We start from the raw sequence: 14,279 nt of genomic DNA on the forward strand, positions 1-14,279 counted from the left end.
TTCCTCACTGTTTCAATTAACTTCTTTCCCCCTTCTATACTTTTTTCTCTTTCTTTCTCTTTCTCATCCTCTTTCCCCTTTTTCTCCTCTCTCAGAATCACAAATTTTCATAGTTGGAAAGGTACTTCGGTGACCATTATAGCCTAATCCATACCTGGATAGAAATCCCCTTTACAACCCAACATGCAGTCATCTAGCCTTTGCTTGAATATCTCCATGGAGGGGGACTCACTACCTCTAAGGCAATTCTTTTCAGTTTTGGACAGCCGTAATTGTCAGATTTTCCTTAGGTAACAGGAATGGAGCATACTCTCATTTGCCCTTCCAAATGGGTAATATATTTGCATTGAACATGTGCAGATATTCCCTGCCTGTTTCCAGTCAACCATGTAAAGCCTGGAGGTTGGAGAGTGGAAAGGCATATACTCTACCCAATCAGCCAGTGAAGGGACTCTTCCTTACCACCTATTACAACAATGCAATAGAATAAGGATTTGTTAAGAATTCTACCACATGCAAAGCACTCTGCTTTGGCTCTGAGGGCTTTGACAAGATACCACTTCTGACCCCATGTTTTATAATCTAGGAAATTATTGGAGGGGATGTTAGATCATCCTTGTAATAGTAGCCAACATTTACATCGGCTGTAAGGTTTACATAGTGCTTTATGCATACATTATCTCATTTTATCCTCATATAAGCTCCATGACGTAAGTACTCCAGGTATTGTTGCATGCACTGTGTAAATGAGAACACTGAGGCTTAAAAAAATTAAATGACTTGCTTATGGTCACATAGCTAGTAAGTGCTGGAGGAAAGATTTGAACCCAGATCTCTCTTGACTCCAAGTGCTCTTCCCACTATGCCACGTTACCTCTCTTGGCACACGTCTAAGCATAGTACAAGTTAGTATACAGTACAAATATAGTACAAGTTAGAATGTGGTGGGTGCCAGGGAGAGGTCTTTTTCAGCTGAAAAGGGGAAGAAAGCCTTTAGAGAAGTTGATGGCTAACCTGAGCCTTAAAGGAAGAGAAGACTCTCAGAAGGTGATGATGAAGACAGAGTGTGTGTTCTAGGCTTTGTGTGAATAGTTGGATATGGAGGTGAGAGAGGGTAGACAAGAATGGAAAGTAACTAGTAGTCCAGTTTGTCTGGAATGTAGAGTACATGGAAGCTTAGCTAGGATCTCCTGGCTTACAGGGAACTCTTAGAATGAGATTCCTTTTTTTTTTTTAATATTTTAAATTTTTTATTTTTTAGGCAGTTGGGGTTAAGTGACTTGCCCAGGGTCACACAGCTAGTAAGTGTCAAGTGGTTGGTCTGAGGCTGAATTTGAACTCAGGACCCCTGACTTGAGGGCTGGTGCTCTATCCACTGAGCCACCTAGCTGCCCACAGAATGAAATTCTGACCAAGCAAACACAAATGATTCTAATGATGAAGGAAAGAGGAGGCTTCAAAGAGACTGATACTTGCGTAGGGACTTTATTGGTCAACCTTAGTTCTTTAAAAGGCACAGAAGTGGCTCAGATTCTTAAAATCTAGCCACTGCTCAGATTCTTATAATCTATCTGATAGCTCTCAGATGCTCAGATTCCTTAAGAGTCTGGGTAATATGACAGATGTTCTAATAAACCTTGTCTTTGGCTGAAAGAAGGCTTGGGTTGAATTCTTTTGGGAAGCATCTGTGTATTCTGATTTTTGGGGTGCCAGTATCCCTAAGCCCCTAAACCTCAACAGACCCACATGTACAAAAGTATCTATAGCAGCTCTTTTTGTGGTGGCAAAGAATTGGAAATTGAGAGAATGCCCATCAATTGAGGAATGGCTGAACAAGTTGTGGTATATGAATGTAATGGAATACAATTGTGCTATAAGAAATAATGAGCAGGCAGACTTCAGAAAAACCTGGAAAGACTTGTATGGTCTGATGCTGAGTGAAGTGAGCAGAACTTTGTACACAGAGGAGAACGTTGTATACAGCAGCAGCCACCTTGGGTGATGACTAAAGTTGATAGACGTAGCCCTTCTCAGCAATGCAACGATCTAAGACATCTCCAAAGGTCTCATGATGGAAAATGTTATCCACAAAGAAGAAAAAACTGTGGAGTTTGAATGCAGATTGAAGCACACTATTTGCTATTTTTTTTCTTCTGCTTTGTTTCCTCTTTCTGATGGTTCCTCCTATTGGTTCTAATTCTTCCTTACAATATGACTAATGTGAAAATATGTTTAATAGGAATGTATATGTATAGCCTATATCAGATTGCGAGCTGTCTTGGGGAGGGGGGGAGGGAGGGGGAGAAAAATGTAAAACTCAGAAGCTTATGGAAGTGATTGTTACTAAATCAAATTAATTTTAAAAAAAGGCACAGAAGCAAAGAGGATGAATATGAAAGTACTGTGATCTGTAAGAACTAACATCAGGAGTACTCAGAACAAGCTTATATCAATACTGTGAGGTAGGTGCTATTATAATCTCCATTTTACAGAAGAGGAAACTGAGGCAGATAGAGGGTAAGTGATTTGCCTGATGTCATGCAGCTAAGAAGTGTCAGGCTAGATTTGAACTCAGGGTTTCCTGACTCCAGATCCAGTGTTCTATCTATCGACAGTGTCACCTACCTGCCATTTTACAGATTGGGAAAATGAGGTTTACAAAGAAGGACTTGCTCAGCCAAGTAGCTCATAAGTAGCAGTGCTTGGACCTAGAGCCACCTGGTTTCTGATTCCAAGTCAGGTGTTTTTTCCATTGCAACACAGCTGTTCCTAACTCAAGTGGTACTTAGTCTAGGAGGAATAAGCTTTTGTTTATGCCTTACTTATGTATGTAATCACAGGAAAGGGTTGACTGAACTTGAGTCCCTGTTATAAAATTCATATACATTTGGGCATAACTGAGTGGACTAATTCTTTAATCCACAGAGATTTAATTTGAAACAAAGACCTTATAAAATATATATGAACAGAATTCCAATTCCTTAACTTGGTGTTTGTCCTTGCCTGCTAGGTCTTTAACTGTGTATCGTGTGTGTGTATGTGTACACACACACACACATACACATATATATGTATACACACATACACACATATATATTTTTTCTATCCACTTCAATCAGTACTATGTGCTGAGCACCGGAGATAGAATTAACAAAAAGAACATCCCAGGCCTCGAGGAGCTTATAGTCTAAAGGGGAGACAATACATAAAAGAGGCAGGAATGGAGGAGGACCAGGAGACTAGGAGGTATCTTGTTCCATGGAGTTGAAACGAGGCAGAGAAGCAGGTGTAAAGTGGAGTAAGCTGAGAGTCCAGTGTCTGCCCTTCATAAAGGAAGGCATCGGGAGAAGTTTGGTGCACTGGTCTCTAGCCCTCCATGCAGAGGGGTGAGGCTCAGGCAGGTGGTGGCAATCAAGGCTTGAGTTAGCAGCAGGGTGGTAAGTTCAGAAATGATTAGCTTAGCCTGAGAGGGGCATCCATGAAGTTGAAACCAAGCAGAGAAGTAAATTTTACCCAAGTAAAATATGCTATGGGGCTAACAATGAATATACAAATAAAATTGGGTGAAAAAAAAAAGTGAATGGTTGTTGAATTGAATTTAAACAGGTTAAGTTGGGGGGGCGGTGAATGGAATCAGGCAGCTGAGAAGGCTTCATAAGACAGCTGGTAGCACAGTGGATAGAGCATTGGACCTGGAGTCAGGAAGACCTGAGTTCAAATCCAGCCTCAAGACACTTACCAGCTATGTGATCCTGGGCAGGTCACTGAACCACTGTTTGCCTTAGTTTCCTCAGCTGTAAAATGAGGATCATAGTATGCACCTACCTCAGAAGGTTGTTGTGAAGGTTAAATGAGATAATATTTGTTTAAAAAAAAAGTGCCTAGTAAATAGTAGGTTCTATATAGATGTTTATTCCCTTTTCTTCATGATGGAGAGATGAATCATAGCCATAGAATATAGCTAGAAGGGAATAAATTATATATGCATATATAAATATACAGACATATGTGTGTGTGTGTGTGTGTGTGTGTGTATACACTCTCCCTGCTCTTCTCTGATGTTGGGCTTGAGTCCAAGCTTTGTCACTGGCTAGGTATGTACCTCACCTTCCCCCTCTGTAAAATGGGACCAGTAATACTACAAATGGTTGTGAGCAAAATGCTTTCTGAATCTTAGAGCGTTATATTAATAAAAGCTGCTATTACTATTGTTCTTCTGCTCCTAAGCAAGTTTCTATCTCTTCCTTAGTAACTTTTTTTGTTGTTCACTCATGGCCAACTTTTTGTGACCTCATTTTGTGTTTTCTTGACAAAGATCCTGGAGCGGTTTGCCATTTCCTTCTCTAGTTTATTTTACAGATGAGGAAACTGTGAGGCAAACAAGGTTTAGTGACTTGCCCAAGGTCACACAGCTATTAAGTGTCTGAGGCCAGATTTGAACTCAGAAAGATGAGTTTTTCTGACTTCAGGCCTAGCATTCTATCCCTTGTGCCACCTAGTTGCCCTTACCAACTTTAAAGGACCACATTCAATTGAACAAGTATTGTATGTCTTCTATATACAAGGCTCTATGTATAGAATTGGAGGAACAGAGAAAATTACACAGATCTTACCTTCAGGGAGTTTACAGCCTAATAGGGACATGAGACAAGTAGAGATTAAATATAGTACAAGTTAGAATGAAGTCCATAGGAATGAATAATGATAATAGTAATAACTAGTATTTATATAATATCTACTATGTGCCAATCACTGTACTTAACACTTTACAAATATTATCTCATTTGATCCTCACAACAACCCTGGGAGGTACATTCTATTATTATTTCATACAGTTGAGGAAATTGAGGCAGACAGGGCTTAAATGACTTACTCAGAGTCACAAAGCTAAGAAGTATATGAGGAGGGATTTGAACTCAGGTCTTCCTAACTCTAGGCCCTGTGGCTTTAACCACTGCGCAATCTTGTTGTCTCATAAATGAAAAAAGCATTCATTACATGACTCATATATGTCAGGTACTGTGCTAAGCATTGAATTTACATATAAAGTAAGAAAGATCTGGCCCTCAAGTAGAATTCTGATAGGGCAGACAACACACACGGGGAATGGAGTTTCAGTTTGAGGATCACAAAGGTTGTGAGGTGGAGTCATAGGGATTTGGCTTGTCATGGCCTTTCTAATAGCGGTGAAGGTATGGGTAATGATTACTGTTCTCACAGCAAGAAGTGGGAAGTGGTGGTGGGGAAGGGCACCCTGGCAGGGGGCGATGGCAAGATTCTGGATTTCTGAGTGGGTAGCAGCTGGATGAGAGATGAAGTCTTTGGTTAGATCAAATGGGTCAGATGAGCTTTTGCACAATCAGCAATCAGGGTGGTTCAGCACAAACCTTGGACCCCAAGGTTGAAGAATTAAAATAGAATTCAAATATTGAGAGTGAAGTGATCCCCTCCAGGTGGGAGAATCAAGAAAAGCTTCATGGAGGAGGGTAGCAGCAGAGCTGAGCCTTTGAAAAAAAGAAGAGAGTCTCCAACAGATCAAAGACATTGAGGTAGTTGATTTCAGAAATGGGGCATAGCATCCGTAAGTGCAGGCAGCTGAATGGCACAGTAGATAGATTGCTGGGCCTGGAGTCAGGAAGACTTACCTTAGTAAGTTCAAACTTATCTCAGACGCTTCTTAGTGACTGGACAAAGCACTTAACTCTGTTTGCCTCAGTTTCCTCGTCTGTAAAATAAGCCAGAGAAGGAAATGGTGAATCACTCCAGTATCTTAGCCAAGAAAACCCCAAATGGGGCCACAAAGAGTTGAACAGGACTGAAATGGCAACAACCACAACACCATCGGTAAGTGCATAAAGAAAGGCAGGCAGGGCAGGATGAAAGCACATATGTACAGAGAATAAGCCAATTTGAGGCATAGAGTGAATAAAGGGTAGTAATAGGAAATAATTTTGAAAGGGTACATTGGGGCCAGATGGTGGATGAACTTAAATAAGAGGATAAAGAGGATAATAAACAGGATAAAGCGTTTGTATTTCATTCTATAGACAATGGGGAAGCCCTGAAGAGTCTGAGCAGGGCAACGACACAGTCAAACTTCTTCATTAAGAAAATTATTTTGGGGACAGCTAGGTGGTGCAGGGGATAGAGCACCGGCCTTGAAGTCAGGAGGACCTGAGTTCAAATCCAGCCTCAGACCAAACACTTGATACTTACTAGCTGTGTGACCCTGGGCAAGTCACTTAACCCCAATTGCCTAAAAAAAAAAAAAGAAAGAAAGAAAATTATTTTGGCAACTGTTTGAAGGATGGAAGGATTGGATTTGTTAGAGTGGAGGGAGGGATACTATGGAAGGGAAGATGTTAGGGGGATGGAATATCACCAGGATTTAGCAAATGATTGGATAAAGGGTGGTGGTGAAGGACAGGAAGCAGTCAGAAATGGCTTTGAGGTTTCAAGCGTGGGTGACTAAGGAAGTTTCTGTTATTAGCTGTGTGGCAATAGACAAATCACTTAACCTCAGTTTTCTGATCTGTGCAATGGAGCTGATACTTGCTCCCTCATGAGGTCACTGTCTGTAAAGCACTTTGTAAACCTTAAAGTTATTACTCTTGTCCTCCTGGGAATGTTTTTCAGCCCTTTTCTCTCTCAACACACACACACACACACACACACACACAGAAAGAGGGGAGGAAGAGAGAGAGAGAAAGAGAATTCTTTCACTTTCCCTTCTTTGGTTTTAAGACACATTCCTCTCCATATTCACACCTACTTTCAAGATCAAATATAGTTACAGTTAGAATAAGATTCTCCCCGGATCCTCGCTTTCTCCTTACATTCTCTGGGAATATGAGTGCAGTAATTGTTTCACTTTTTACTTTATATTTTCAGTATTACTTAGGCTAGCTCCTCACTCTTAGTAGGTACTCATAATTGCTTATTAATTGGCTGATTTTGTTCAGTGATTCACAGTTCTCAATCTCCCTCAACCTCAACAAACACTAATTAAGTGGCTATAAATAAGAGCTCATCTTTTTATTCTGCTTTAAGGTTTACATAGTGCTTTCCTCCCAACAGTTTTGTGAGGGAGGGAACGCCAATATTATTATCTCTGTTTTACAGGTGAGGAAACTCAGTCATAGAAGGATTCATATCAATCAGACAAACATTTATTTGTGTGGAGGTTTAGTTGTCATATGGTTCTAGCCCTCAGGGAGTTCACAGTCTGTTATGAAACTAAGACACCCTTATAAATTATTATTAATACCTAGTATTAGTACAATATAGATGTGTGGAACCAAGACCTACATGAAAACTCCAGGGAGAAGGGCCAGCCTTACATAGCAGCAAAGGAATCTCAGAGAAGTTTCATTTACTTGCTCAAGGTCATAGAGGTGTGAATATTAGATTGTATGATTACAAGCCCACTGGTTTTTTTCCCACTGTATAACCAGCTCTAAATCTGTGACCTCTATATGCCAATTTTGGGGATTCAAACATATGAAATAGGACATAGTGCCTAGTTCCTACCATCATGGAATTTACTTACATTCTCGAAGGGGGAATAGGATATCTATCTACAATGCTCTCTCCTCCTTTGTGGATCTTTGGAAACAGGAGCTCAAGTACCACATTGGTAGGTTAGCCGCCCTCACCCCTCCACTGTTCCCAGATGATGACTCCTCCCTTGTATTTTAAGAGAATTTTCCCATATTTACTCCATAGAAATTGTCTATGATAACTGTTTGGGAAGTGAATTCCTTAAAAACCTAATCCTGGGGTGGGTAACCTTCACCCCTTTGACTGAATCCAAACTTCACAGAACAAATCCCCTTAATAAAAGGCTTTCTTCTGTAAAACTTTTGGACTCAGTCAAAAGGCTAAACCCCAAGGACCTAGAAGGTTCCCCACCTCTGGCCTGATCCTATTCTATTTAAAACCAATGTCACCTTGGGCAAATCACTTAAACACTCTGGGCCTCATTTCCTTATCTAAATGAGGTAGTTGGCCTAGATGACCTACCTCACAGGTACCTTCTAGCTGCAGATCTAAGATCCTTTGAGTGCTTCAAATATAAGAAGACCAGATAGAAGGGTGAACAGCTAGGTGGCACATTGAGTGCCAGGCCTGCAGTCAAGAAGACTCATCTTGAGTTGAAATCTAGAACCTTAGACACTTACTAGCTGTGTGGTCCTGGGCAAGTCATTTAATCCTGTTTGCCTCAGTTTCCTTATTTGTAAGATGAGCTGGAGAAGGAAATGGCAAGCCACTCTATTATCTTTGCCAAGAAAACCTCAAATGGGATCATGGAGAGTTGGGCATGACTGAAAAATGACTGAACAAAAGATTGAAGGGTAGTAAATGAAAAGGGAGAGAGAGAGAATACAAACAAAAAGAAAGACACCCTGTTTTCAAAAAGCTCACATTCAAATGAGATAGAGACAGAAGGTAGGCTCAAAGGGGAAGACGCTAACTGCTGGGCACACCAAGGAAAGGCCTCTTGCAGAAGCTGGGGTCTAAACTGATTCTGGAAGGAAGCCAGGAAAAAGTGTCCTAGGGGAGGAGGGAGAACATTCTCGTGCAGAGACAGGGAGACAGGAGATGAAGTCTTGTGTCTGAGGAGCAGCAAGGAGGCCAGTGTAGCTAGATTATAGAGCACATGGAGGGAATTAATTAAAAAGACTAGAAAGGTAGGAAGGAGTAAGGCTATAAAGCACTTTAAATTCCAGAGCACTTTAGGTTTGATCCTGAGATAATAGGGAGCTACTGGTATTAATTGAGTAGGGGCTTGATGTGATCAGAGCTATGCTTCAGGAAAATCGCTTTGATAACTGAGTGGAGAATGGCTTGGGATGAAGAGAGACTCGAATTTTGCTAGCATAACCTTCAAGATCGCAAGGTCACCTCCATGCCATAGAAATGAGAGATTCAAGTATGGAGATATGTATGCATCCATGAAATTTTGATTGTGTCTGAAGGAATTAAAAAAAAATTCTCAGCTCCATATTTCTCAGGCATGTAAGTATGGGATTGGATGTTCTATATTTGCACTAAATTTGAGCTAGACTGGAACTTGAAAGCTGCTTCCCTGTATTAACACCCAAAGCCGTCCTTTTTACATTTTCTGTATTTGTGTGGAATTTGTAGCCATTTTCAACCTGAAAGCAAATTCCCTCTGGTTCCCATGAGTTTAGTACCAAAGACAGCTTCTGCTTTGAAAACAAACATAGAAAATCCTCAGGGGAGCTCACTTCTCACGTTTAAGAGTGTGCCAATCCTGCTTAGATGGGTAGAATTACCCAGCGAGTAGAAAGAGGTAGATAAGTGTTGAGTTTTAAAACCTAGAGCAAAAGCTGATAAAATGTTGTGCTTAAGTTCAACTTGAAAGCATCAAGCAGAGTAAACTAAGAAACTTAGAAAACCAAGGCAACAGGGACCTTTGCAATATGGTCTCCATGAAGCATCTATGGAATCCAACTTGACCTTTAGAATCTGCTCATATACCAAGGCGTTTGTTGGATGTTGGTGATCGTGAGTGAGCATTGTTCACATATACATAATCATTCAAGGAACCTTCATTAGATGTCTACTCTCAGAAAAGAACTGTACTAGATAGCAGGATGAATAAAACACAGTACTTATCCCCCAAAGAACATGGGCTATAACAGGATACAGAACAGGAGCACAAAGTACACATTCTAGCTTATATTATAGTTAAATGCCATAAACCAAGCACAAAGTACTACACAGGTTCAAATGCAGGAATGATCTCTTTTGCTTCAGAGTGGGCCATCAGGAGAGACTCCATGGAAGAGGTAACATTTAAGCTAGTCCTTTAAAAGGACAGGTATGAGTCTGATAGGTGCTGAGGTGGGGAGGGGAGACACAGGGGGTCATTCCAGCCTTGTGGAATTTTGTGAGCAAAGACACAGCAGCCAGAAAGCGCTGGGTATATGCTTGAGAGAATGGGAAATAGGCCAATTTGGCTGCAGAGTAGAGTATCTGAAGGTTGTTTGTAAAGGGAAATGATATGGTCGAACTTGTGTTAAAAAGATTGAGCTGGCAGGAGTGTGAAGAATGGTTTAGGGGCAGCTAGGTGGCGCAGTGGATAGAGCACCGGCCCTGAAGTCAGGAGGGCCTGGGTTCAAATCTGGCCTCACTTGACACTTACTAACTGTGTGACCCTGGGCAAGTCACTTAACCCCAATTGCCTTAAAAAAAAAAAAAGAAAGAAAAGAAAAAAATGTTTCAAAAGAATGGTTTGGAAGGAGTAGAGACTGGCAGAAAGAAGGATGGCCAGTTAAAAGGCAATTATAATAGTCCAAGCCAGAGAAAATAGAGTTTGCTGATTAGGCTGTTAGGTCTGTATGGCATATATGTGTGTTTGAAAATTCGCATTCTTTTTTTTTTTAATTGGTACAAGGAATGGTACCATGGAAGGAGCATTAGACTTGGAGTCAGTAGATCTGGATTTGAATTCTGGCAGTAGCACATAACTAGCCTTAACAAGTCACATTACCTTTCAAAGCCTCAGTTTCCTCCTCTGTAAAATTGGGAGAAAAAAATGGGAGAATTTTATCATAGGAGGTTATGATGAATTGAGTCCCTACAGCCCTAGATGAGATTATATACTGTGAGAGTCAGGTCACAGAAACACTGAAGGTTTGTCCCTTTTGGACACTGGCAATATTTACAGAATGTAAAGGGAATGAAACAGAGTGGATGAAAAACTGAAGTGACAGATATGCACTTAGCACAGTGCCTGGCACATAGCACTTAATAAATGCTTATTGATTGACTGACCATATAAAGAATTCATCCCTTAAGAAATTAGGCCAGCATAAAGGAGGTATAAGTACTCCTCGTTCAATTCGATAGAATTAAAAAAGGTGGCTCGCTATTGGATAGCTGATCTGTCCATGACCCTGGTGGCCTTAAAACCACAAGCAATCTTGGAAGAAAAGTTGTGTCCTGCACTTGAGAAGAGAGGCAGCCATGATGGAAGACCCTTGCTCTTGAAAAGGAATCACTCTTTATTTTTTCTCTTGCAGTTCTTCCAAAACGCAGGGTTTGTGTATGTATGGGGGGGGGGGGGTGTCCTGTTCTTCCTCAGGCCACTCCTCACCCTCATGGTCAACAGTGTTAAGAATACCACCATCAGTAAGTCCTTTTCTCTGAAACTGATAACATTTTCCAGAATTGATATTATAGACAGATATTAGTAGAACCTATAGAATGTAATGTCAGTTGCTGGGTTTTCTTTTTTGGTTAACACTACTCAGACTCTTCAGAGCTGAGAAGACCTTAAACATCTTCCTTGGTGGTTTCCCCTCCCACTCCCACCTTATTTCCATAAAGATCAAAAGAAATTAAGTTCACCATATCTTAGGAAGCATTCCACATGCATGAGTGTGCAGGCATTGAGGCAGCAGTCACAACTGTGGTGATCAGATTGAGGTCATACTGGCCAAGGAAGCTGAGATGAGGTTTGGCTTTAACATCTTGTTTTAACAAAAGAGCAACATACGCCCCTTTTGGCACCATGTACCTGTTTCTAAACTTGTCTGTCTCGAAGAACCACAGTGTTTACAGTGGGTATTTTTAAGGTGCCTTAGCTAGTAGCTCAGGTGAAAAACAGGTCTTGTGAATTAGTGGTGCTCTGGTTTGCCTTTGCAGTCCACAGGAAAATATGATGGGAATGCCAGGACCGACAAGCAAATAGGTGGATATACTGGCTGAGACTCAGAAGAGTTTTCTTCTTGCTTGATTAAAAAGAGAAAATGTGATAGTTTCTAAATAAGAAACTGAATTGCAAATCCTATAAACATCTCTGTTTTCTTGTGGTTTTACAGAGTTACTAAACTCATGATGTATGCATGTAGTATCAGATTAGTAACTGAGATTAAGTTTAGAGTGGAGTTTCCACTTGGTTCAGTGGAGGGAGAATAGAGCTTGGGCAGTCACCATGTGTCAATTCTAATGCCAGCTTTGCCACTAATTTGATAGGTAACTTGGTCAAGTCACTTAACCTTTGTACAGCCTCACTGCCTCATCACGTAAAGTGAGAGGGGTGACTTTTAGGGTCCCTTCCAACTCTAATGTTCTATGAGTCTTCAAGCTCCAATGGCATAATGGATAGACTTGGAGTCAGAAGACCTGGATTCAAATCCTCTTGAGGCACTAGCTGTATCAACCTGAGCAAGCAAGTTAATTTTTTTAACTTCGGTTTCCTTATCTGTAAAACAGGGATAAGAGATAAAAGATAATAGTACTTATCTTCTAGGGTTGTTTTAAAGCTTAGGTAAAATAATATGTAACTATATAAATAATATAGCTATCATAATTATTGTCCTGTCAATCTGTTAAACATTTATACTTGCAGCTGTGAAGGTACAACGTTGGTGACATTGGCAAAACTTTCTTTAAAGTTCATACTGTGTCAAGAGGCTTGTGGGGAACATTGGGGAAAAAATATGAGACAATCTCCCCTCTTCCCCAAAGAGGATGAGCTTACATAGTCCCTGCCTTTAGAGGAACTTGGAATCTAATTGATTAGGTTAAACATACATGTGAAATGAAATTGCCTATCTGCTACTGCTAATAAGGGCTTCTTGACTTGCTATTGGTGTCACTGAAATGTACATACATTCAATATAAATTATAAATTCAGTAACTAGTAATTTCAATAACTTGATAATGTGAAAGTGGATGCTATCTTCTTGTAGTGGCAAAGAACTGACAACTAAGGGGGTTCCCATTAATTGGAGAATGGCTGGATGAGTTACAGTATGTGAATGTAGTGGAATACTATTGTACTGTAAGAAATGGAGGGGATCCCAGTTTTCATAGAAAGTTGAGAAGATTTGCGTGAACTGAATGAAGTGAGCAGAACCAGGAGAACACCCTACACAGTAACCTCAAAAATCTTTAAGAATTCTGATTAGCTCCATTTCCAGAGCACTCCCAATGAAACATGCTACCTACCCCCCCGACAGAGATGGACTCAGTGCAGATCAAGGCATATGTTTTTGGACATGGTCATTTTGAGAATTTGCTTTGCTTGATTACATAGTTGTTACAAAGGTTTTGTTTTTCTTTTTTCAATGAGGAGAGAAGGTGGGAGGGAGAGAAAATAGATTTTTGTTCATTTTAAAAAATTAAACTAAAAGCAGCCACAAAGAATGAAGTTGATGCTAGACAAGTAAAGCACATGGCTTTAAGGTGGAGATGATTAAGATGTTCATCATCAGATTCTCTGCCTTTGGGGGAAGGTATAATACTTGTATGTATCTCTGTACTTCCCCTTCTTTCTGCCCATAATCCATCAATCCATCAATCCATCATTTTACAATAATGCTTTAGAAATCAACAAGTCTTTTGAGTCACTTACTACTAGAAAGGTAGGTTGGAGCCAGATTGTGAAGGTGTTAAAGTGTCTCAGGCTGAATTTAAACTCAGCTCTTCCTGATTTCTAGGGCTTTATCCACTGTACCTCCTAGCTGCCTTTAGAGTCAAGGTGTATCTGCCAGTGCTCTGTGCCCCTAGGCACGCTATTTTTCTCCATCTGTTTCTTCCATATTAAGTGAAACTAATAACACTGAGGCTAATTTTAATACAAAATGTGGTTATTTTGATGACTTTCCCCCCCAAACTGGTATATTCCCTTGTTGTCTGAGGAAATCTATTAGGCTCATCATTGATAAGTCTGGTAATTGCTTTAAGGCAAGAGTTCTTAACCTGGAGTCTAACCTTTTAAAAAATATATTTTCACAACTCTATTTCAGTTTAATGGTTCCTTTTGTAATTTACTGGCTTTTATCATATAAATTTAAAAAGATTTTTCTGAGAAGAGGTCCACAGGATTCACCAGACTGTGAAAGGGGTCCATAACACACAAAAAGTTAAAAAAAACAAAAACCTGCTTTAAGGATGGGATGTTGGGAGGCAGCTAACTGGCTCAATGGATAGAGCACTGACCCTGGAACCCGGAAGACCTGAGTCAAATGTGGCCTCAGACACTTAATAGCTGCATGACCTTGGGCGTCACTTAATCCCGATCGCCCTCCCCCCCACCCAGAAAAAAAAGATAAAGATGGGATGTTGGCAGTGGCGTTTCAATGCCTTCTGTTTCCTGACTTTGTTCTGTGATCTTTACTTTGGAGTAGGTAATGGACTCTAAGAGCCAGAATTCTCATGTTCTTCACAGTGTTTTCAAAGGTCAGATGGCTAGAAGCTTCTTCATCTAAAGATAGTCAAACTGAAATGCCAAGGAAACTCCT

General features: G+C 40.4%; 1 protein-coding gene across 2 annotated transcripts in view; it reads left to right on the forward strand.

Annotated features, from left to right (window-relative positions):
- The window catches only part of SH3BP2 (SH3 domain binding protein 2), a 110,859-nt gene that overhangs the window by 44,087 nt on the left and 52,493 nt on the right, over positions 1-14,279 (forward strand). The gene's annotated exons all lie outside the window — the stretch shown is intronic.

Source organism: Vombatus ursinus, unplaced genomic scaffold (assembly GCF_900497805.2).
Source record: "Vombatus ursinus unplaced genomic scaffold, bare-nosed wombat genome assembly UNPS02014818.1, whole genome shotgun sequence".
NCBI lineage: Eukaryota > Metazoa > Chordata > Mammalia > Diprotodontia > Vombatidae > Vombatus > Vombatus ursinus.